This window comes from Xenopus laevis, chromosome 6S, assembly GCF_017654675.1.
Source record: "Xenopus laevis strain J_2021 chromosome 6S, Xenopus_laevis_v10.1, whole genome shotgun sequence".
Taxonomy (NCBI): domain Eukaryota; kingdom Metazoa; phylum Chordata; class Amphibia; order Anura; family Pipidae; genus Xenopus; species Xenopus laevis.
The window spans coordinates 132,601,924-132,626,736 of record NC_054382.1 but is presented as its reverse complement, the minus strand read 5'-3'; the positions used below and the strand labels follow the sequence as shown (position 1 = coordinate 132,626,736).

The 24,813-nt window shown below is 41.1% G+C and overlaps 1 protein-coding gene across 1 annotated transcript in view; it reads left to right on the top strand.

Moving 5' to 3' along the window:
- Positions 1-492: 492 nt before the first annotated feature.
- ptk2.S (protein tyrosine kinase 2 S homeolog) overlaps positions 493-24,813 on the top strand; it is a 182,990-nt gene continuing 158,669 nt past the window's right edge. Inside the window, 1 exon segment of the mRNA NM_001091540.1 lies at positions 493-643. The gene's annotated coding sequence lies outside the window, so the exon portion shown is untranslated.

Sequence of the window (24,813 nt, the reverse complement as noted above, 5' to 3'; positions counted from 1 at the left end):
GACTCATAATAATAAGGAGTCCCAGCAGGGAATTGGCAGGTTAAAGGCATGAGCATTATTCTGAGGAGGAGACTCAAGTCACCGCGCTAGGAATCCGCCATCTTGATCAAGAAATGCGCACTGGGAAGCGGGAGGCAAATCCCTGATGACGTCAGCTCAATTAACAGGAGGCGGGAAGCGCCCGAAGGCAAGGATTTCCATTGAGGGGGCGTGGCTGAAAGGGAAGTGGGCGTTTCCATTTAAAGCAATGACAATAAAACAGGAAAAAGGGGGCTTGACTCACAGGGAATAGGGGGCGTGTCTCGCCGTGAATAGAAATTGTATCCCAAAGAGGAGAAGGGTTTTCGTGGAATTGTCCAATAGGAAAGGAGCTATTATTAAGTAGGCGGAGAGTCAGCTTGTGAATAATGGGGAGGCGCTAGTGGCGGAGGGGCGCGGCCAGCGGCTGACAGGATTAAGACCTGTGGGAGGCGGGAGCGCGCTGGGAAGTAACGGGATAATAACGCTGAGAGGAAGTGAGAGGAAGGCAGAGGTGGGAGCGCGCTGCGCGGAAGTGATTCCCTGTGGAGGCGGCAGTGTCAGCATCTCCGGGAAGGGAATAACGGGAGGAGCGGGGATTGAACAGGCCGGTGCCAGAAAGGAGGTGAGTCTGGTGTGTGTGTCCGACTGCGACTGAACCGAAACACCGGGAGGACGGGGAATTGACATCATGTCTGTTCCACAACTTCTCCTCCTCCTCCAACTCCACTGCAGCTCCCAGCGGCCTTTGCTCTTGCCATTCTGGGAGTTGTAGTTCAGCAGCACCCGGAGCCCTGAACCTGTGTCACACTCTACTATTGTCATGTCTACTTGTGTCTCATGATTGTCTGTCTCTCTCATTTGTCTGTCTCTCATCTCTAACCATGTATCAGTCTGTCTGTCCAATACAGCTGTCTGTCTCTCATTTGTCTGTCTCATCTCTAACTATAATTGTCTCTCATTTGTCTGTCTCATCTCTAACTATGGATCAGTCTGTCTCTCTCCTTTCTAACTATGATTGTGTGTCTCTCTCTCTCTCTCTCTCTCTCTCTCTCATTTGTCTGTCTGTCTCATCTCTAACTATGATTGTCTCTCATTTGTCTGTCTCATCTCTAACTATGGATCAGTCTGTCTCTCTCCTTTCTAACTATGATTGTGTCTCTCTCTCTCTCTCTCTCTCTCTCTCTCTCTCTCATTTGTCTGTCTCATCTCTAACCATGTATCAGTTTGTCTGTCCAATACAGCTGTCTGTCTCTCATTTGTCTGTCTCATCTCTAACTATAATTGTCTCTCATTTGTCTGTCTCATCTCTAACCATGTATCAGTTTGTCTGTCCAATACAGCTGTCTGTCTCTCATTCGTCTGTCTCTCATTTGTCTGTCTGTCTCATCTCTAACTATGATTGTGTGTCTCTCTCTCATTTGTCTGTCTCATCTCTAACTATGGATCAGTCTGTCTCTCCTTTCTAACTATGATTGTGTCTCTCTCTCTCTGATTTGTCTGTCTCATCTTTAACTATGAATCGGACTCTCTCATTTGTCTGTCTCATCTCTAACCATGTATTAGTCTGTCTGTCCAATATAGCTGTCTGTCTCTCATTTGTCTGTCTCTCATCTCTACCTATGATTCTGTCTCATCTCTAACCATGTATCAGTCTGTCTGTCCAATACAGCTGTCTCTCATGTGTCTGTCTCATCTCTCTAACTATGATTCTGTCTCTCTCTCATTTGTCTGTCTCAGTTTCTGTGGTCTCTTCAGCTGTATAGAAGCCACTGGCCTCTGTTGGACTACAACTCCCAGCAGCAGCAGCAGCAGCAGCAGAACAACAACACCTGGAGGCTGCCTTCACAGGTTGTACTTAGATGTGTTGATTACAGGGGGTTGGCTATATCCCCACCATTGCTTGGACCTTGAAAATCCATTATTTTTTGTGTCACTCTATATAGGGTCCTAGAAGAGAAAGCGGGGCCCTGATAATGGGCATCTGTCTCTCTCTGTCTTTATATCCCAGGGAAGGTCAGCCTGTGGCCCATCAGATACTTTACTCCCAGTAGCCATCTCCATAGAATTGGGAGAGTTACAGTTCACCACAAACTGTAGGGTTAGTATTATTAGATAGTGTTCAGTTACATCAAGCATATATGGGGCTCCCCAGCCCATTGTCCAGCCTTAACTCAGAGGGTAATACTAACAGTTTGACTGGCGGGACAGCAGTTGCCTGATGAGATACTGTATGTCTGAGTAGAAACATAGCCCAGCCATTGCTGCAGACTGTAAGGGTAAGGCCACACTAAGCGATATCGCGGCGATTTGACTCGCCGCGACTATTCGCCGCGACTTTTAATCCTCAATCGCTGGCGAAACTTTGGCGCTGGCGTCTATGGGGAATCGCTGCGTAAAAACACACGCGGCGATCTTTTTTCTATTGTCGCTCGAAATCGCCTCGCTAGGCGATTTCGAGCGACAATAGAAAAAAGATCGCCGCGTGTGTTTTTACGCTGGCGATTTTGCGCGATTTCCCATAGACGCCAGCGCCAAAGTTTCGCCAGCGATTGAGGATTAAAAGTCGCGGCGAATAGTCGCGGCGAGTCAAATCGCCGCGCTATCGCTTAGTGTGGCCTTACCCTAAGGCTGAGTAACTTGTGTTTCTCTTATCCATCATCTCTCTCCACATGGGAGTCTGCATTGCCTGTGCATCTGGTCGGCCCGTTTCTTGCTGGTTAAACGTTGGCAGAGGTCCCCGCAGGCCGGGGCTGCTCCAGTTCATACTGATCAGATTTCTTCCTTTGTGCAACAGACTGAGCAGAACTAATTCTAAATCTCTTTTCAGACAATAAGTAAATATTGTCTGTGTTTTAGCTCCAGTATCACTGCAGTGCTTTAATTGCCTTTGTCTTGCTGTGGAACTTGCTTCTGCCACGGAATCACTCTGTGTGTGCCAAGCGAGTAGTTGTACTTCCCTGTGGGATGGTACCTTATTTGGTTATTCAGGTAATTCGTTTTTTAAATAAAAAGTGAATCACTGAAGCAGATTGGATCCCCTTGCTCCTTTACACAGATAGCTAGAATCTCAGCTGCCATAAAGCAGGACAGGACTGTTGCTTACAATGGGGATCAGATAGGATCTGTGCAGCCACTGGGACAGAATGTTCTATTATACAGATAGCTTGAATCTCAGCTGCCATAAAGCAGGACAGGACTGTTGCTTACAATGGGGATCAGATAGGATCTGTGCAGCCACTGGGACAGAATGTTCTGTTATACAGATAGCTTGAATCTCAGCTGCCATAAAGCAGGACAGGACTGCTGCTTACAATGGGGATCAGATAGGATCTGTGCAGCCACTGGGACAGAATGTTCTGTTATACAGATAGCTAGAATCTCAGCTGCCATAAAGCAGGACAGGACTGCTGCTTACAATGGGGATCAGATAGGATCTGTGCAGCCACTGGGACAGAATGTTCTGTTATACAGGGACTGTGGTTATTGGAAACCAATCTCTAGTCGCACATTTGTCTGTAACACACCGACAGAAACATTGTGTAGTGTTCAGGGTGGGACAAAGCCTAAACATGGCGGCAAAGTGAACGTGTTGGAACTTGATGTTGTCTTGCTTAGTGGTTAATGTTAAACCATTATGGGAGCAGCCTTTGCCGTTTCTATTCATTGATCGTCAAAGGGCTCTGCTCCATTTGCTATGGATATAAACACTACCTGTCTGAAGAAGGGGAAGAATATTCCTTTCTTAATTTAGTCTTTTAATTCATCCTTTGTGGGGAGGAATAACTTTGTTAATAATATACATTTTTTAATTTCTTGGAGCAGTGATATCTAGAGTATATCTAGAGTATATATATATATATATATATATATATATATATATATATATATATATATATATATATATATATATATATATATATATATATATATATATATATATATATATATATATATATATATATGTATGTATGTGTGGCAGATTATTCCGAGTTCCCACAGGAAACGACACAGGATCTGCTCGAATTTCTTTCCAATTTTCCGGCTTCCCCCCTCTCCGTTTGTATTGTTAAAGGTCATGTTAAACCCCAGGAGAGAAACACTGAAAATATGAACATATCCCAGTAATTAGTTCCGTGTTTTGACATCTGTATAGTGCGTCGCTCCAGCTGTTGTCAAACTACAGTTCCCAGCAGGAAGTCTATGGCAGTTGTAGTTCAATTACAGCTGGAGATTGTGTATCTGAAAAATGTAAAGGCACTTTTATACCACTACCATCGAGAGCCTGTAATAATAGGCATGGTTTATGGGAATTAGTGGCTATGATTACAGCTGTGCCTGCTTAAAGGGGAAATCCACCCAACACGTTTGCATAATGAAAGACAAAGTAACTCTAAGCAACTTTCCAGTATATATTTAACATTTTCAGTGGTTTTAAATTAATAGTAAGTGTGGTTGCTGAAGTTTTCTAGTTCTCCTTTAAAGGATAAGTAAACCTTTAAAATAAGTGAAAAATGTAAAATTAATGAGGGTGTTATTCTAAGAAATTTGCAATGCACGTTGATTATTTATTTTGTTTTATCCTAAAATATTAAGGGAAATCTGTACTGTTAACATGCATGAATTTTGTTACAACAGCGCCACCTGCTGATCAGTTTCCCACCAGTCTGACCAGCAAGTAGTCAAGGAAGTTGTCAGGAGAAAGAAAGAAAGATACTGATGTTCTTCTGCTTAGGAAAGATTTGAGTAAGGGTTCTAATTCTTTTCCTAAGCAGAACAGTTGTAATAAAATTCATTCATATTAACAGTACATGTATCCCTTAATATCTTGGAATTAAAATCAAGATAAACAATGAATGTACATTGTAAAATTTCTTAGAATAGCCCCTCATCAATTTTACATTCACTTATTTTAAAAGTTTACTTATCCTTTAAGACTTTATTTTGATTCACAGTTACATATGATATTTAGAGAAGGAAAAGCCTGACCCAGGGTCTGGTCAGTTTTATTGCAACTGAGCTGAGAAAAATAGTGACCACCAGACATTTTTGACCCGATTGCTTTCTGTTTCTGTGCAAATCAGAGGCTTATTGGCTTTAGTGTGACCTGGGGTTTTCTGAATAACAGATATTGCCATAATTTTGATCTTCATTCCTTAAAGGGATACTGTCATGGGGAAAAACATTTTTTTCAAAATGAATCAGTTAATAGTGCTACTCCAGCAGAATTCTGCACTGAAATCCATTTCTCAAAAGAGCAAACAGATTTTTTTATATTCAATTTTAAATCTGACATGGGGCTAGACATTTTGTCAATTTCCCAGCTGCCCCCAGTCATGTGACTTGTGCTTTGATAAACTTCAATCACTCTTTACTGCTGTACTGCAAGTTGGAGTGATATCACCCCCTCCCTTTTCCTCCCCAGCAGCCAAACAAAATAACAATGGGAAGGTAACCAGATAGCAGCTGCCTGGTAGATCTAAGAACAACACTCAATAGTAAAATCAAGGTCCCACTGAGACACATTAAGTTACATTGAGAAGGAAAAACAGCAGCCTGCCAGAAAGCATTTCTCTCCTAAAGTGCAGGCACAAGTCACATGACCAGGGGCAGCTGGGAAATTGACAAAGGGGCTAGACATTTTGTCAATTTCCCAGCTGCCCCTGGTCATGTGATTTGTGCCTGCACTTTAGGAGAAAAATGCTTTCTGGCAGGCTGCTGGGGGGGGGAAGGGAGGGGGTGATATCACTCCAACTTGCAGTAAAGAGTGACTGAAGTTTATCAGAGCACAAGTGTTGCTTTATACCACAATGTAATTCTCACTGTTGGGGCAGCTGGGAAATTGACAATATATCTAGCCCCATGTCAGATTTTAAAATTAAATATAAAAAAATCTGTTTGCTCTTTTGAGAATTTGATTTCAGTGCAAAATTCTACTGGAGCAGCACTATTAACTGATGTGTTTTGAAAAATTCTTTTTTCCCCATGACAGTATCCCTTTAAGTCTACTAGAAAATCGTGTAAACATTAAATAAACTCAAACTGGTTCTGCTTCCAATAAGGATTTGGATAACAGTCAATGGGAGATGACCTTTCCGTAATTCGGAGCTTTCTGGATAATGGATCCCATGCCTGTATTAACATTGTTTATAAATAAACCCAATAGGAGTTTGCCGTCAATATGAATTCATGCAGCTTAGTTACCATCAAGTGCAAGGTACTGTTTTATTATTACAGAGAAAAAGGGAAATTATTAAGAAAAAAAAAGTAAATTGTTTTTTAATTATTTACCTAAAATGGATCAATATAGTAAATAATATATTTAATATTTAGCCCAATAAAAAAAAAATCAAAATTTTTTGTTACTTTTTATATTACTTTCATTTGATTAATTTAAATGGCAGTTAGTGGGAACTACAGAACCTTTGGCTGGGAGGCATTTAGAACGATCGCCTTTTCCTCCTCTTGACTTTCCACTTGGTTTCAAAGGAAATCTGCTGATGATAAATTAAATCTAATTACACAGTTTTGTGTTTTCCATGTTTCCACTGACGCCAGGAAAAGAATGTCAAGTGTATTAGATTGTGCTCTTACCAGCAAACTCTTCAACTGCTCGTATCGATCCCTGCCTCGGGGGCGCCATCTTTGGATTCATTCATGTTACAGCCCTGAGAATGGCCGTGGGAATCTTTAGGCTACACTGGTGCCCTAAACCTTTACATTTCTCTTCTATTCACCTAAATGCATAAAAAGTTTTGTTATTGGTGCTTTTCAGCCTGAAAATCTTCATTAGAGCAGAACAAGGGTTAGCGCTATGGCGTATTTTATATTCAAGGGAATGAGTGTTGGAAGTGGCAGTTTCTGGTAGTTCTGTCATCTGAAACACACTGGCGTTGGATACACCCCATTTTCTATATATGTCCAATAAAAGTAAGTAAGCTTTATCAGAAAGGTCTATATAAATACACCAGTAAACCCTCAATGTATTGCTGCTCTCAGTCCTCTATCAAAAGAAATAGAATTCACTATTTTGGATTCGGCCGAAACCCCAAATCCTCCGCGAAAGATTTGTCCGAATCCTAATTTGCATATGCAGATTAGGGGTGGGAAGAGGAAAACATTTTTTACTTCCTTGTTTTGTGACAAAAAGTCGCCCGATTTCCCTCCCGCCCCTAATTTGCATATGCAAATTAGTATTTCGGTTTGGCCTGGCAGAAGAATTCGGCTGAATTCTGCTGAAAAAGGCCGAATCCTGGATTCGGTTCATCCCTAAAAAGAAACGCCACATTTCTTTCCTTCTATTATGTACACATGGGCTTCTGTATCCAACTTCCTGTTTTCAGCTTGAGAGACTCAGACAGGAAGTGATGTCACAGCAAGCTAATATGGCAGCAGCTATCCTAAACAAACAGAGAAAATGTCTAGAGTTGTTTACTCAGGCATGGAAAAGCATTCTAAGGGTCTGGCCACCCGAGCAGATTCGGGGAGATTAGTGGCCTGCAGTGAGATCCAAAATAAATACTTCAAATAACATGTGCAAAGACCCTTCGCTAAAGAAGTCTTCCAGGGCCAGTAAGTCTGACTCAAGCCCTCCTTCGCAAATTTATAGTGTCCTTTTTGGGAACTATTAAATTGCACCAGTCACAAAGCTGATGCAAGCCCTAGATACATTATGTATGTATGTATGTATATATATCTTTATTTACATAGCGCTACCGGGGATGGAGGTTCCTGTCCCATAGAGCTTGCAATCTAAATATGTTATGTGAGACCAATTTTATTCTGTAAATATTGTATTTTCTAAAAAGTGTTTTAACACGTTTAAAGGGGATCTGAACTCAAAATAAGGATTTGATCTAAACTTACTCTGTGCCATTTTGGATTTGTATGTTTAATGGTTTGTGAGATATTACCTGTTTTAAGCTGGCCACAGACGCAAAGATCCGATTGTACGAATCAACGCACGATCTGACTTTTCCATCTCCCGACCTGCCACTAACATTCAGATCAAAGTCTTACCATTCAGATCAAATAAAGTAGTAAGAGAACAGATCAGTCAATGTTCTGCCCCTGACAGTAATCGTACGATAGTTATGTCTGACAACACTAGTGACAGTCTCCCTCTGAAAATCGTACGATCGGCAATACACGCAGAGATATTATCGGCAGCCGAAAGAAATTTTCTAACCTGTCCGATCGACCAAACGACCGATCTCCGACGGACGAAAAATGTCGGGACTGTCCACACACGTTCCGAAAATCGTACGAATCCTGCGTCTATGGCCAGCTTAATACTGCTACTACCAGGCTTTACAGCTCATTAAAGTCATGTAGGATCTATTGTTATGTAGTTTTTTGTGCTAATCTCTGAACCTTTGTACTGCCCATATATTAACATTGGGTTAATTTGCACCTGGGCTTTAACCCATGGCAGCCAATCACTGTTGTACCTTGCTGAAAGAAGCTAATCACTGATTGGTTTTCTGCCCAGTTGCAATGTAAATTGAAAATGAGCACTCGGCGTAAGTTTGCGCCAATTAATTTGTTTTGGATGATGAGCAGTCAACCTGCGGCCGACCCTCACCTGCCCCCTCCTAATCCATCACTTATATACCTATGATTGGCCTATTGCTGGCATCACACCAAACTCCTTGTTAGCCTTTAGCTATTGGTGCTGCTATTTGTGCATCTGGAAGGGGATGATGGGAATTAGAGTGCTTATTGCTACCTTTGTTTCTTTCTATGGGAGGCGGGCTGTTGTCATGGTGATATTCTGCGTTTTCAGCTTGTCGGTTCCCCATTGGCTGCCTTCTTATATAGAAACCTTTGTACAGGGGTCTGCATGCCTTAAGTCTTCTAGAAATTCATTTAAACATTAAATAAACCCAATAGGCTGGTTTTGCCTCCAATAAGGATTAATTATATCTTAGTTGGGATCAAGTACAAGCTACTGTTTTATTATTACAGAGAAAAAGGCAATCATTTTTAAAAATTGATTATTTGGATAAAATGGAGTCTATCAGAGCTTTCTGGATATTGGGTTTCCGGATAAGGGATCCTATACCTGTTGTAGGCAGCGACATGATAAATCACTGTAAAATTGGTCTTCATTCTGTTTTGTTTATTTTTGCTGTTTTCTATTATTTTGCAGTTTATTCTTTTGCTGTTTACTATGTTTCAAAAATGCAGTTGCTGCGTTCACATTGAACCTAGCAACCATATTGTTGATATGAATGAGGAGTAATGAAAAATTGAAAAATAACAATAAAAGGCAAAAATGTAGAATGGTTGTGACCCTACAAGCAGTTTTGCTATTGCGTTGTACAAGCATGAGCCCAGAACTAAGGTCACTATTCAGTTCACTAGAGGTTGATGATGATGATGATGATGATGGTGTGTAGCTAAAGCCAGAGCAGTGCAAAGGGCACATTACTGTTTGTCTCAGGGTTAAGGCCTGATGTGATGAAATGTATTTTATCCATCAACATCTTCCTCTGTATCACCCTATGACTGCTGTGCTACCAGCTGCCTCTTTATCTGCTCTCAAGTGTGAATGGCTGCTGCCTCCTCTGATATTCCCAGCAGTTACACAGACAATTACAGGGAGCAGATGCACCACAGCAAGTGCTTCTTACACTCAGCGTGCGGAGGCAAGTTCTACAACTCCTTATCTGGCTGGCTTGGTGGCAGAAGGGCACTGAGGGCTCGGGCATTACAGAAGCGCGGTTTGGTTCTTATGGGACCCTCAATGACATTCAGCAGGATAATGTTATAACTATGGATAAGTGTATATAGATGGAGTAAGGAGAAGGGGCTGCTCCTGTGGGATAGAGCATATAGTAAGCTGCGTGCATGCGCAGAGGGTTGCAAGTAGAGGGTGGCCTGCAGCAGAGGGTGGCCTGCAGCAGAGGGTGGCCTGCAGCAGAGGGAGGCCTGCAGCAGAGGGTCGCAAGCAGAGGGAGGCAGCTAAACCCATACTAGGAGTAGGTGGAAGACCCTTCATCAAGAACCTGCCCAGTTCCCCCCTCATTGTGCCCTAGCCATGTGCCTCTTCTGCCTGCGCCTAGTTCTGGCCCTGGCTGTAGATGGAGTCTGGATGAGGAGTTCTGGCCGTCAGACCCTCTCATTTCGCAGCATACAGGCCTCGAGTTGCACCCGTGTTCTGACTGCTGAAATGTTTTCCAGTGGATGCTGAACTGCAGTCTCCTGATAGAATGAACTGCGGGTGCTATTTGAGCAGCTGTGCTGGAGGTTGATTGTCACTGACCTGGGGGAATGGGAAGGTTTTGGGTTTATATCAGCCTTGGAGATCATTTTCTTCAGCTCTGACAGTCTGATACTATGGAGTAAGTGGAATGGCCGTGTAGCTGCAGCCAACTGTATTTGATCAATAAGCCCCATGGCCAGAGCCAAATAAATCAGAATATACATCATATAGGAATAGTGTTGTATGTGTTTACTGTACATTTGTGTTTGTGCACAGCCGGCTCTTTGTTGCACATTCATTGTACAAGTAATTATGCTGAGGATGTAGCAATGGGCTAGGATTCCACAAGGTCCAGTTGTTTTTATTTTCTCAAGTTGCGGGAATCGGGAATGGTATTCCAGTAAGGCTGTTAAAGGGGAAATAATCTTTCTGGTATGCATTAGACCAGTGATCCCCAACCAGTAGCTCGCGGGCAACATGTTGCTCTCCATCCCCTTGGCTGTTGCTCTCAGTGGCCTCAAAGCAGGTGATTATTTTTGAATTCCAGGTTTGGAAGCATTTGCATAAAAACTAAGTAAAGTGCCAAGTAAAGCCTCTTGTAGGCTGCTAGTCCACTTAGGGGCAACCAAATAACCAATTATAGGCCTTATTTGGCACCCCAGAGACTTTTTCATGCTTGTGTTGCTCCCCAACTCTTTTTACATTTGAATGTGGCTCCCGATTAAAAAAGGTTGGGGACCCCTGCATTAGACCCTCCAAGCTTCTACTTGGCATAATGTTGTATAACTGTTCCTTCTCCTGCTATTTCATTTCAGATGTCAAAACTGGACCACAGGGACAGACAAATACTTCTTTAGATTCTAGTCACATTTGCAAATAATGTTAAAACTGCTTAGAATTGTTAATCAATGTATTTGGGGAAAGTAGCTTAGCTTTACATCTTATTACTATTAAGAAGATAAACTGTTCTGGGTGCAGTTCCTCTTTAAGGCCAGTGATCTTGGCAGCCAGAATATACAATTAGGATCCTTTTCTTTTAGTTACTTTTTATTCCCTCGCTGTTCACTCCCTTGTATGTGAGCCAGTAATTTGTATATCCAGCTATTTGTATATGTGACAACCTAGCAGCAGTTTAAAGGACAAGTCAAGCCACAATTCTAAGCAACTTTCCAATATGGATGTGTTATTTATAAATCATTTGCTATTGAAATCAGCATTTGCTTAACTCTTGGTTGTTACAAAAGTAACCAGCAGCAAAGACATGTCTATTAAAGGAACAGTGACGCCAAGAAGATGCTTCAGAAGAATAACCTATCATGTAGTGTTGCCCTGAACTGGTAAAATTGGTGTGTTTGCTTCAGAAACACAACTATAGTTTATATAAACAAGCTGCTGTGTAGCCATGAGGGCAGCCATTCAAGCACAGGATACACAGTAGATAACAGATAAGTACTACTATAGTTTATATAAACAAGCTGCTGTGTAGCCATGGGGGCAGCCATTCAAGCACAGGATACACAGTAGATAACAGATAAGTACTACTATAGTTTATATAAACAAGCTGCTGTGTAGCCATGGGGGCAGCCATTCAAGCACAGGATACACAGTAGATAACAGATAAGTACTACTATAGTTTATATAAACAAGCTGCTGTGTAGCCATGGGGGCAGCCATTCAAGCACAGGATACACAGTAGATAACAGATAAGTTCTGATGAATCCCATTGTATAATACAAAGCTTATCGGTTATCTGCTGGTTATCCTGAGCCTTTTATCCGTTTTTCAGCTTTGAATGGCTGCCCCTGTATATCTGACGATTCAGCTCTACATGTGTGTGTTGAACGATCTTTCTTGGAATTGTTACATCTATGGCTACCTTTAGTCGGAGCACAGAGTTTTCCTCATTCACCGCCTTGTAAGCTGGAACATTGTGCTGCCATATTGCCGTTCCTGGAATGCAGCCGTTCCTGGGTTTGTGTGCAGCTGTGCTGGGATTCACTGGCACTCCAGGAATGTCTTCAAAATATTTCCACACCTTAAAGACAAACTCATAACCGCATCGCTTAGTGTCCGTAAAGCAGCTTAGAACCTCCCTATTGCCAGGAGAACAACTTTGTGCTTTAAAGGGGAAATCACCCACAAAGAAATGTGATTTTTTTCCTTGCATAATAAACGAAAATTATAATCTAAGACAGTTTCCAACTGGATATTTAATTTTTTTTTTTTAACTTTTTAAAAATTCATTGTAAGTTTGCAATGGCTGGCAGCATCTGTCCGTGCTTTGCTATTGCCTTTGCCGGGTTGTCAGAATACAGAGCCACGACTCCAGTTCCCACAATGCCTTGCACACTTCTGCTTTCAGCCCAGCAAAGGAGACTAACAAAGTTACTCAAAGAACATGCAAGGCATTGTGGGTAGTGTAGTTTTGGCTGGAGGAGAGCTTGACTACAATGTTTGTGAGTAAGCAGGAAATGCAATTCTAAGAAACAGAAACTACTTTCAATGGCAATGACATTTAAAATGGCCATCGTTTTTTTTTAAAGGGGATGTTTACCTTCCAGACATTTTTTTTTTTTTTTTTCAGTTCAGTTGTTATCAGATTGTCCGCCAGAGATAAAGACTTTTTTCAGTTGCTTTCCAGTTTTTATTTTTTATCTTTCGGCCAATATTCGTCAGTATTCAGCAGAAACACCAATACATCAAGGAAACGCCATATTTTGAACTCTCTGGGATCCGCAGGTTTGGAAATACACTTTACTAAAATATGGCGGGCTAACTCTTGCGAGACGTATTGCGCATATATATATATTTGAATATATAATATACATATTTGCGGCGTTGTCTACTAGTGACGTAATTACCCTGCGTATCAGTCCAGTTACATTTTGCATCTAATTTGTTTTTGTTTTGCTTGACTTATTTTCACAAAAGTTTAAAGCGGACCAGTCACCTATGCATAAAAAGATGTGTAATAAAAGTAATTTGATCCGGAAGATGGCGCCTATGAGCTCCGCTGTGCTTACTTTGCACCTATACGTGGGCAAACTCTTAGGGGCAATTTCAGGGATAACTAACTATGTGGGGGGGAAGCGTGGATGGGGGACTACCTAGGGTATTAGCTAAGGGCTTTTATTATTGGGGGGTTTATTTCTCCTTTAAATATGAAACCCAAATTGTTTTTTTCATTAAAGCATCCATACCTGTTATAAAGGTGTTTAAATATCTGAGGTGTCAATCAAATTTTACCTGCCCTGCCTCTATGCCTGAAGCATTCAATTACCGTATTTACTCGAGTATAAGCCGAGTTTTTCAGCCCCCAATATATGCTGAAAAAATGGTCACCGGCGCCCAAGAATAGTCGCCGGCGCCCAAGAATAGTCTCCAAGAATATTCGCCGGCGTCCAAGAATGGTCGCCAGCATCCAAAAACGAGACGCCGGCACCTCCAATTGGAGCAGAAACCCTCAATTTTTTGATTGAAACTTACCAGAAGCTGCTGCCAGTTTTTTGGAGGTAAAATTAGGTACCTCGGCTTATACTCGAGTATATACGGTACTTTCACTTTCCATTCAGCACTTCCTACATGTCACTTCCTTCCTCACATTACCCCTCCCATCTAACGCTCTATAATTGTGTAGGTCACTGTGTATGGGCATTAGGCCCCCCATTCTAGTGCATACACAAGATTTTGGGGTGATACACAACTTGTCTTAATAACAACGTCCACAAAACGGCACCTGCCTGTGTACTATGATTATGTAAGACTGGAGGAAACAAATTTAAAATAATAAATGTGGTATAGGTACATTTTATTTTGCTCAACTAACATGATAGAAAATAACTTGGAATTATTTCTTACGGTGACCGGTCCCCTTTGATAAAACTCTTCCGAGCGTAATTGTTGGGGACGAGAAATGCATTTAGAAAAACTACAGGAAGTAAAACGCACCTTATCATGGGCATGCGGTTTTTAAAAACACCCCGTGTGACCTCGACCCCTTACAATTTGCTCCATTTGTTGATACATTTCTCAGCAACATCTGTGGGGAATATTAGCAACTATTGTATCAATTCTAACAGTTGCCTTTAATGAAACTCAGGGACTTTAAACTTTAATATTGGAAAAACCGTCAAAAATTATAAGTAATTTTAAAAAGTATTTATAATATATTAATTCTTAAAGGAAAAGGAAAGCTACAGAGGCATTTTATGGCCAATTATGATTAGCCACAGTAGTGCAAGCTAGAATGTTATATTTATTCTGCAGAATGCTTTACCATACCTGAGTAATCCGCTCTAGAATCTGTTTGTTTAGGATAGCAGCTGCCATATTAGCTTGGTGTGACATCACTTCCTGCCTGAGTCTCTCCCTGCTCACTCATAGTTTTAGGCTCAGATTACAGCAGGGAGTAGGGAGGGCGAACTGAGCATGCTCAAGCCCTAGCCCTGGAGGTTATTACACAATGGAAGGAAAGAAATGTGCTGTTTCTTTTGACTCAGGACTCAGAGCAGCGTTACCTTGAGGGTTTACTGGTGTATTTATATAGACCTTTCTGATAAAGCTTACTTACTTTTAGCCTTTCCTTCTCCTTTAAAACTATGGTTTCCTTCATTATGTATTCCCATCATATTGCTTGGGAGAATATCTCATACTTTCAATCTTCTTTATCTTCTGCCATTTATTTTATTCACCTGTAAGTTAACTTTTAGTACATTATAGAATTGCCAATTCTAAGCAACTTTTCAATTGGCCTTCATTTATTCTTTTATATAGATTTTGAATTATTTGCCTTCTTCTGTCTCTTGGCAGCTTTCAAATGGGGGTCACTGACCCCATCTGAAAACAAATCCTCCGTAGGGCTACACATGTGTTATTTCTACTTTCTATTCATTATCTCGCTATTGAATCCCTCTTTTATTCATATTCCTGTCTTTTATTCAATTTAATGCATGATTGCTAGGGTAACTTGGACACTGGCAACTGGATGGCTGGAATGGCAAACTGGATGCAGCTGAAAAAAACTACATAACTCAAAAAGCATGCATTTTAAAAAATTAAAACCAATTACAAATGATCTCAGAATACCATTCTCTGCATCATTATAAGGGGCAGATTTATCAAAGGTCGGATTTTGAAGTTGTGAATTTTCTAATCTATTCGAATTTACTCACAACTCGAATGGGAGATATTTATGAAAGAACATCTAATGTTAGATTGAATACGAACAACCCGAAAATTTAAATCGAGTTTTCCTTTGAAAAAAAACGCGAATGTCAGGAAGGTTATTTACATCTTCGAATAGTTCAACGGATCTCTGTCATTGACTTGTACATGAACTCGGCAGGTTTTAGCTGGCGAATATTCAAATTAGAACTGTTTCCAGGATTGAGGGGTGATTAATCTCACATTTTAATTCAAATTCACTCAAAGGTGAACAAGCCCTTTAAAGGTTTAGTTGTCCTTTTAATCAGTAAATATGAATGGAGTTTCAGGAGGAAATACAGATGTAATGTTGAGCCATTGCACTCTGACATGGGAATAAAGTAGAGCAATGGCATCAAAGTCTTTGGCTTTTGCTGTGTATATATTGTAATGAGTCGGTGGCAAAATAATAGAGGAAGCAGAACCCTTAGGTGCAGGGGGCCCCGGGGAACGGGGGGGGGGGCCCGGGGGCCCTGGACTGTTGAGGTCTGCTTCCTCTATAGCTAATGAAAAAACCCTCCTCCCCAGCCGGTCTCTTACCTGCAGCGAGGAAGGAGGATGCAAGTTGGGCGGGACATGGGTGGAGTGGAGGTTGGCAGGGCGGGGGTGGGGCTGAAGCAGGACAGGAAGTAGGCAGGAGGGTGTGGTAGAGGTGGGGTGTGGGTGGAGACAGGATGTTGGCAGGGCACAGGTAGGACGGGGTGGGGCTGAAGCGGGACAGGAAGTAGGAAGGAAGGAGGGTGGGGTGGAGGTGGGATGTGGGTGCAGGCAGGATGTTGGCAGGGCACAGGTGGGACGGGGTGGGGTTGAAGCGGGACAGGAAGTAGGCAGGAGGGTGGGGTGGAGGTGGTATATTGGCAGGGCAGAGGTGGGACATGGGTGGTGCTGAAGCGGGACAGGAAGTAGGCAGGAGAGTGGGATGTGGGTGCAGGCGGGTCGAGGTGGGGTTGAAGCGGGACAGGAAGTAGGCAGGAGGGTGGGGTGGAGGTGGGATGAGGGTGGAGACAGGATGTTGGCAGGGCAGAGGTGGGACGTGGGTAGGGCTGAAGCGGGACAGAAAGTAGGCAGGAGAGTGGGGTGGAGGTGGGAAGTGAGTGGAGGCAGGATGGGGTGGGGCTAAAGCAAGACAGGAAGTAGGCAGGAGGATGAGGATCGTTGTGCACCGGGACCCTCTAAAGATTTTTTGCAGGAGGGCAGGGGCACCTGTGACTGTAATGAGTTGTATAGAAACTAGACTTGTGTCTCAGTGCCTGGGCTCTACACAGTGACCTGATGTGTGTGTGTTTGGCACAGGGAGGAAAAGCCGTTTTGCTGATGAGTTTGCAGAGAGTGGACTTCCAGGATGTTTCCCTTCCCTGAGGATGAGAGCAGGAACGCCTTTTCCTAGAGAGCTGACTAGGTGTTTCCCTTCATTCTTCTGTTAATTAGCACTCAGTCTATTCATTTCACTTTATAATCACTCGTATGTGTTCATGAAGCAGTATTGGGGTATATCTTCTGTGCCTTAGAGATACACACAGTCTGCTGCCTGCAAGAGATGTGGCCTAAGGAAAGTGTATCTGGGGGCCTCACATCTCGTTAATCCCCCAAAGTGAATGGCAGCTGCTGTTATATTTCCTTTTTTGATTGTCTTATCTGAGGTTAGCGCAAAGATTTTCCGAGAGGAGGAGCAGGCATTATGGAAGCCCCTGGTAATATATGTAATTGGGAATATTCTTTAGAAATTAAATAAATGCTGCTCCAGAGCCAGACCCACGGGAGTCTGTTAGACATTGATGTGAGATGTATCATGCCTTTTGTTTTATTGTCTATCAGACACATCATATTATAAATGTATTTTATCCCAAAAAGACTGTTCTGTCCACGGCTGTAGAATAGAGTTGGAAGTTTATTAGAGTGCTCCCTACATTCTCCTTCACTGCTCTGGATGCCCTATAAGCTTTGCTAAATTGGTGGTTCACCTTTAAGTTAACTTCTACTATGTCATAGAATGGCCAATTCTAAGCAACTTTTCATTTTTTCTTTCTTATAGACTTTTAATTATTTGCCATTTGACTCTTTCCAGCTTTCAAATGAGGGTCACTGACCTCCATCTAAAAAACAAATGCTCTGTAAGGCTACAAATATATTGTTATTGCTTTTTATTACTCCTTTTTCTATTCAGGCCTCTCCTATTCATATTCCAGTCTCTTGTTCAAATCAATGCATGGTTGCCAGGGTAATGTGAACCCTAGCAACCAGATGGCTGACATTGCAAACTGGAGAGCTGCTGAATAAAAAGCTAAATAAGTCAAAAACCACAAATAATAAAATATGAAAACCAATAGCAAATTATCTCAGAATATCCCTCTCTACATTATTGTAACAGTTAATTTAAAGGACCAGTAACACATTTTTTTAATTAAAAAATTCTTTATTGTAGAAAATAAACTCAAAGTCATATTAAACTTTTAAATCGCCAAGTCTTTATTAAGAAATAACTTACCGAATCTCCGCTTGCACTCCTCTTCAGAAATGGTGATCCATTGTGTGGCACTCAATTTCTCCTCCCTGCTTTCCTTATAGGAGATAGCCAGGAAAAAGTAATCAAGCACCGCATGATGGATTGTCGCCGGGTAGCCTTTTCTGAAGAGGAGCGCGAACGAAGTACTGCAAAATTGCAGTACCCAGGAATGTGGCGCAATTAATTAGGGATGCACCAAATCCACTATTTTGGATACGGCCTAACCCCCGAATCCTTTGTGAAAGATTTGGCTGAATACCGAACCAAATCCTATTTTGCATATGCAAATTAGGGGTGAGAAGGGGAAAACCTATTTTACTTCCTTGTTTTGTCACAAAAAGTCACACCAATCCTGCTGAAAAAGGCCGAATCCTGAACCAAATCCTGGATTCGGTGCATCCCTACAATTAATCTGCTTGGCATAACCAATACCGATTTCACACTGGACTCTCGTTATCTGACCAGAATTATTATAAAATTGCTCCCTGCCATTGTGCTCCCTGGTGATCATTTTGCTGTACAGATATGGGACCTGTTATCCAGAATCCTCGGGAACTGGGGTATTCCAGATAATGGATCTTTCCATAATTTGGATCTTCATACCTTAAGTCTACTAGAAAATCATATAAACACTAAATAAACCCAATAGGCTGGTTTTGCCTCCAATAAGGATTAATTATATCTTAGTTGGGATCAAGTACAAGCGACTGTTTTTTTTATTACACAGAATAAGGAAATCATTTTTATTTTTATTTATTTGTATAAAATTGATTCTATGGGAGACTGCCTTTTCATAATTCGGAACTTTCTTGATAACAGGTTTTCTGGATAACAAATCCAATACCTGTGTGTGTGTGTGTGTCTATATATGTATGTGTGTATATATATATATATATATATATATATATATATATATATATATATATATATATATATATATATATATATATATATATATATATATATATATATATATATATATATATATTGTATTGTCTCTATGTTGATTGTATATTAAATGCAGGGCCTTCAGTGGGAACTCTTGGGCCACAGTGCAACCACAGAATTTCTGCACCGGAATGCAACATTTATGCGCAACATCAGCAGCTTCTGCATCTTTGCTGCGACTGCTGTCTCACCACATTGCGTCTTTTATCCCAGAAATGGGCTTTGGCCTTGTAAATAAATCCAAAAAAGAAACCCATTTGGCACCAGCTCTAATAGAGACAATAAATGTCAGAAGGTGCCATTTTGGCTAGTTATAGGCGGGGTTAGCAAAACAAACATGGCATATCATTTATCAACTGAAACTCAATATTTGTAAAATAAGCACATATCTGCTCTTTAAAGGGGAACTATCACAAAAAGTGAAAATTTAATTTAAGCTTCATCATACTGAAATAAGAAACTTTCTAAACACAATAATCTGAATTAATCAATTTATGAAATAATCAAGTTTATCTTCACTATCCCTCTCTCAGCATCTGTTTCTCTTCATTCTCTCTTCATGCAGCAGTTGGGTGTCAGATATTCACTGACAGTTAGATCCAATATATCTTATAGGGGGGCTCCTTTTGCCTAGAAGATGTATTAGAGCTCACTCAAATAACTGATTCCAGTACAAACAAAATCTAACAAAATAACTGCCTTTTGCACAAATTCTGCATGTAGAGAGACATGATGTCTGGTGAGTTTAATAGAGTGAGCTCTAATACATCTTCTAGGCATAAGGAGCCCCCCTATAAGATATATTGGATCTAACACCCAACTGCTGCATGAAGAGGGAATAAAGAGAAACCGATGCTGAGAAAGAAATAGAATATAAACTTTATTATTTCAGAAACACTACAGAATGTTTAATTGATTATATTTAGAAAACGTCTTATTTCAGTATGCTGAAGCTTATATTAAATTTAAATTTTCGCGATAGTTCCCCTTGGATGAGTAATAACTGTATGTGGCTTATGCGTGTCCCCCAGCATGCTGTGCAATATTAAAGCAATGCTGAATAATTGAAAGCCTATATCTATATACCATCTGTTGGTCTCACTCATACTGAACCAAACCTTCACTTTACTCTAAATCTTTACATTTAAATTGCGCTTCAGCAGAACATTTCTGGCGCTCCATAGGCAATAATAATGATGAATAATGATGTCGGACATCCAATTAGTGGACATTTCGGAGGGGTGAGGGTAGACTGGCATTGAGTGTTCCAGCCGCTCTCACATATTCCTAAAGCGATGAAAAGCAGTGTTTGAAGGTTTAGAGGACAATTCATTTGCTGGACAAATCCTAATGCCATAGATGTTCTGATCAGAAGTGCCGCTGTCAGCTCTACCTTTGTAAAATACCCCATAAAAGAGAGAGCTGCTTCTGTCCATTATACCGAAAATTCCTCATCACTCCATGTCCGACTGTCTTTTAAAAGTGGTGAAAAGCTTAACAGAGGTAGGATAGAAATGCTTTATATTAAACATTGGGCTTTTTTATTATCTGCAGCCCTTTAGCAGGGAAAATATGTCCCTGAAGTTAACCCTTTACTGCTCTCAGTTGCTGTCACTTAACCCTTTCCCTGCCAGCCGTTTTGTCCTAGATGCGAACATCTACTGCCAAGCAGTTTTTTGATATTTTGCACTCTTTCACTTTAAGGGCCTTTCCTGGGGTGGTCTTTTAGTTAACCCAGGAAAACAATGTATTGTTTTTTTCAGGACAACCTGAACTTTCACAATATGCAAGAATTTTGGTGTAATTCTACTTCTCTAATAAAATATTGGATTCTAAGTGTCAAATAAAATGAAAAAAATCATGTTGCACGAAGAACAATCACATATATCAGAAACATCATTCATTTTATGTACGAGAACACAGCCGATTTAGAAAGGTCTATGTCTCCTGAACGCGACAATACCAAATATATATAGTTTTATGGAGATTTCTCACTTGTATAGCTCAAAATCTACAAGCAGTACACAACCAAATTTCCAAAGCAACACTTCCCAAACGGCATACTTTTGATTTCAAGGCCAAACATTCCGCTAACAGTAGGTTTACCCTAGAAAACTACCCATTACTAGAAAGAACAGATTCTGGTGAATCAAAAATGGGTAGAAATATCTTTGTACTCCAAACCACCAAGTTGCAATTGTTTCCTAAAGTTATAATGTTTTATAGAAATTGGTGAATTTTTTGAAAAATGACCTCAAAGCTTCCACTCTACAGCAACATATCTCCCACACATCATTAGGTATCAATGTAAAACACCCCAAATATAAAATCCTGGGTCCACTGAACAGTTTGATGCCCAATATGAATAGATGTACCCAAGCACGTGGCATAGGAGGCCCCAAAAGGAAGACCCCCCATTTGTTCTGTCATTTCAGATACTGCAAAATCAACACATTTACATCGTTTTGGCGGGCGGCAAAGGTAGAAAAAAGTATGTTCACCCCAGAAAACCATATATTTTCGGAAAGTACACATTCCCCTGAATCCAAATTGGGTATGCATGTCTTTCTACACCAAAGTACCAAGCGGCAAACCATTACTAAAGTTGGTGATTTTGGCGACATTTCCAAAAATCACTTAAAAATTTCTACCCTGCAGCATCGTATTACCCACATACTTTTAGGTATCAAGACAAATCACCCCAAATATGAAAGCCTAGGGTCCTCTGAACAGTTTGATGCCCAATATGTATAGGTGTACCCAAGCAAGTGGCATATAGAGGCCTGAAAAGGAAGACCCCATATGGTCTGTCATTTCAGATACTGCAAAATCAACACATTTACATCGTTTTGGGGGGCGGCAAAGGTAGAAAAAAGTAAGTTCACCCCAGAAAACCATATATTTTCGGAAAGTACACATTGCCACGAATCTAAATTGGGTATGCATGTCTTTGTACTCCAAAGTACCAAGCCGCAAATCATTCCTAAATTTGGTGATTTTGGTGACATTTCCAAAAATCACTTAAAAATGTCTACCCTGCAGCATCGTATTTCCCACATACTTTTAGGTATCAAGACAAATCACCCCAAATATGAAAGCCTAGGGTCCTCTGAACAGTTTGATGCCCAATATATATAGGTGTACCCAAGCACGTGGCATATAGGGGCCCCAAAAGGAAGACTCCCATATGGTCTGTCATTTGAGGTACTGCAAAATCAACACATTTACATCGTTTTGGGGGGGGGGGCAAAAGTAGAAAACAGTAAGTTCACCCCAGAAAACCATATATTTTCGGAAAGTACACATTCCCACGAATTCAAATTGGGTATGCATGTCTTTCTACGCCAAAGTACCAAGCCGCAAATCATTCCTAAATTTGGTGATTTAGGTGACATTTCCAAAAATCACCTCAAAATATCTACCCTGCAGCATCGTATTACCCACATACTTTTAGGTATCAAGACAAATCACCCCAAATATGAAAGCCTAGGGTCCTCTGAACAGTTTGATGCCCGATATGTATAGGTGTACCCAAGCACGTGGCATACAGGGGCCCCAAAAGGAAGACCCCATATAGTCTGTCATTTCAGGTACTGCAAAATCAACACATTTACATCGTTTTGGGGGGGGCAAAAGTAGAAAACAGTAAGTTCACCCCAGAAAACCATATATTTTCGGAAAGTACACATTCCAACGAATCCAAATTGGGTATGCATGTCTTTCTACGCCAAAGTACCAAGCCGCAAATCATTCCTAAATTTGGTGATTTAGGTGACATTTCCAAAAATCACCTCAAAATATCTACCCTGCAGCATCGTATTACCCACATACTTTTAGGTATCAAGAGAAATCACCCCAAATATGAAAGCCTAGGGTCCTCTGAACAGTTTGATGCCCGATATGTATAGTTGTACCCAAGCACGTGGCATACAGGGGCCCCAAAAGGAAGACCCCATATAGTCTGTCATTTCAGGTACTGCAAAATCAACACATTTACATCGTTTTGGGGGGGCAAAAGTAGAAAACAGTAAGTTCACCCCAGAAAACCATATATTTTCGGAAAGTACACATTCCAACGAATCCAAATTGGGTATGCATGTCTTTCTACGCCAAAGTACCAAGCCGCAAATCATTCCTAAATTTGGTGATTTAGGTGACATTTCCAAAAATCACCTCAAAATATCTACCCTGCAGCATCGTATTACCCACATACTTTTAGGTATCAAGAGAAATCACCCCAAATATGAAAGCCTAGGGTCCTCTGAACAGTTTGATGCCCGATATGTATAGGTGTACCCCAGCACATGGCATACAGGGGCCCCAAAAGGAAGACCCCCATATAGTCTGTCATTTCAGGTACTGCAAAATCAACACATTTACATCGTTTTGGGGGGGGGCAAAAGTAGAAAACAGTAAGTTCACCCCAGAAAACCATATATTTTCGGAAAGTACACATTCCAACGAATCCAAATTGGGTATGCATGTCTTTCTACGCCAAAGTACCAAGCCGCAAATCATTCCTAAATCTGGTGATTTTGGTGACATTTCCAAAAATGACCTCAAAATATCTACTCTGCAGCATCGTATTACCCACATACTTTTAGGTATCAAGAGAAATCACCCCAAATATGAAAGCCTAGGGTCCTCTGAACAGTTTGATGCCCGATATGTATAGGTGTACCCAAGCACGTGGCATATAGGGGCCCTAAAATGAAGACCCCTCCTTGTATGTTCTGTCATTTCAGGTACTGCAAAATCAACACATTTACATCGTTTTGGGGGGGGCAAAGGTAGAAAAAAGTAAGTTCACCCCAGAAAACCATATATTTTCGGAAAGTACACATTCCCACGAATCTAAATTGGGTATGCATGTCTTTCTACTACAAAGTACCAAGCCGCAAACCATTCCTAAATTTGGTGATTTTGGGGACATTTCCAAAAATGACTTCAAAATTTCGACCCTGCAGCATCGTATTACCCACATACTTTTAGGTATCAAGACAAATCACCCCAAATATGAAAGCCTGGGGTCCTCTGAACAGTTTGATGCCCAATATGTATAGGTGTACCCAAGCACGTGGCGTATAGGGGCCGCAAAACGAAGACCCCCATATGGTCTGTCATTTCAGGTACTGCAAAATCAACACATTTACATTGTTTTGAGGGGGGCAAATGTAGAAAAAAGTAAGTTCACCCCAGAAAACCATATATTTTTGGAAAGTACACATTCCCACGAATTCAAATTGGGTATGCATGTCTTTCTACGCCAAAGTACCAAGCCGCAAATCATTCCTAAATTTGGTGATTTAGGTGACATTTCCAAAAATCACCTCAAAATATCTACCCTGAAGCATCGTATTACCCACATACTTTTAGGTATCAAGAGAAATCACCCCAAATATGAAAGCCTAGGGTGCTCTGAACAGTTTGATGCCCGATATGTATAGGTGTACCCAAGCACGTGGCATACAGGGGCCCCAAAAGGAAGACCCCCATATAGTTGTCATTTCAGGTACTGCAAAATCAACACATTTACATCGTTTTGGGGGGGGCAAAAGTAGAAAACAGTAGGTTCACCCCAGAAAACCATATATTTTCGGAAAGTACACATTCCAACGAATCCAAATTGGGTATGCATGTCTTTCTACGCCAAAGTACCAAGCCACAAATCATTCCTAAATTTGGTGATTTAGGTGACATTTCCAAAAATCACCTCAAAATATCTACCCTGCAGCATCGTATTACCCACATACTTTTAGGTATCAAGACAAATCACCCCAAATATGAAAGCCTAGGGTCCTCTGAACAGTTTGATGCCCAATATGTATAGATGTACCCAAGCACGTGGCATATAGGGGCCCCAAAAGGAAGACCCCCATATGGTCTGTCATTTCAGGTACTGCAAAATCAACACATATACATAGTTTTGGGGGGA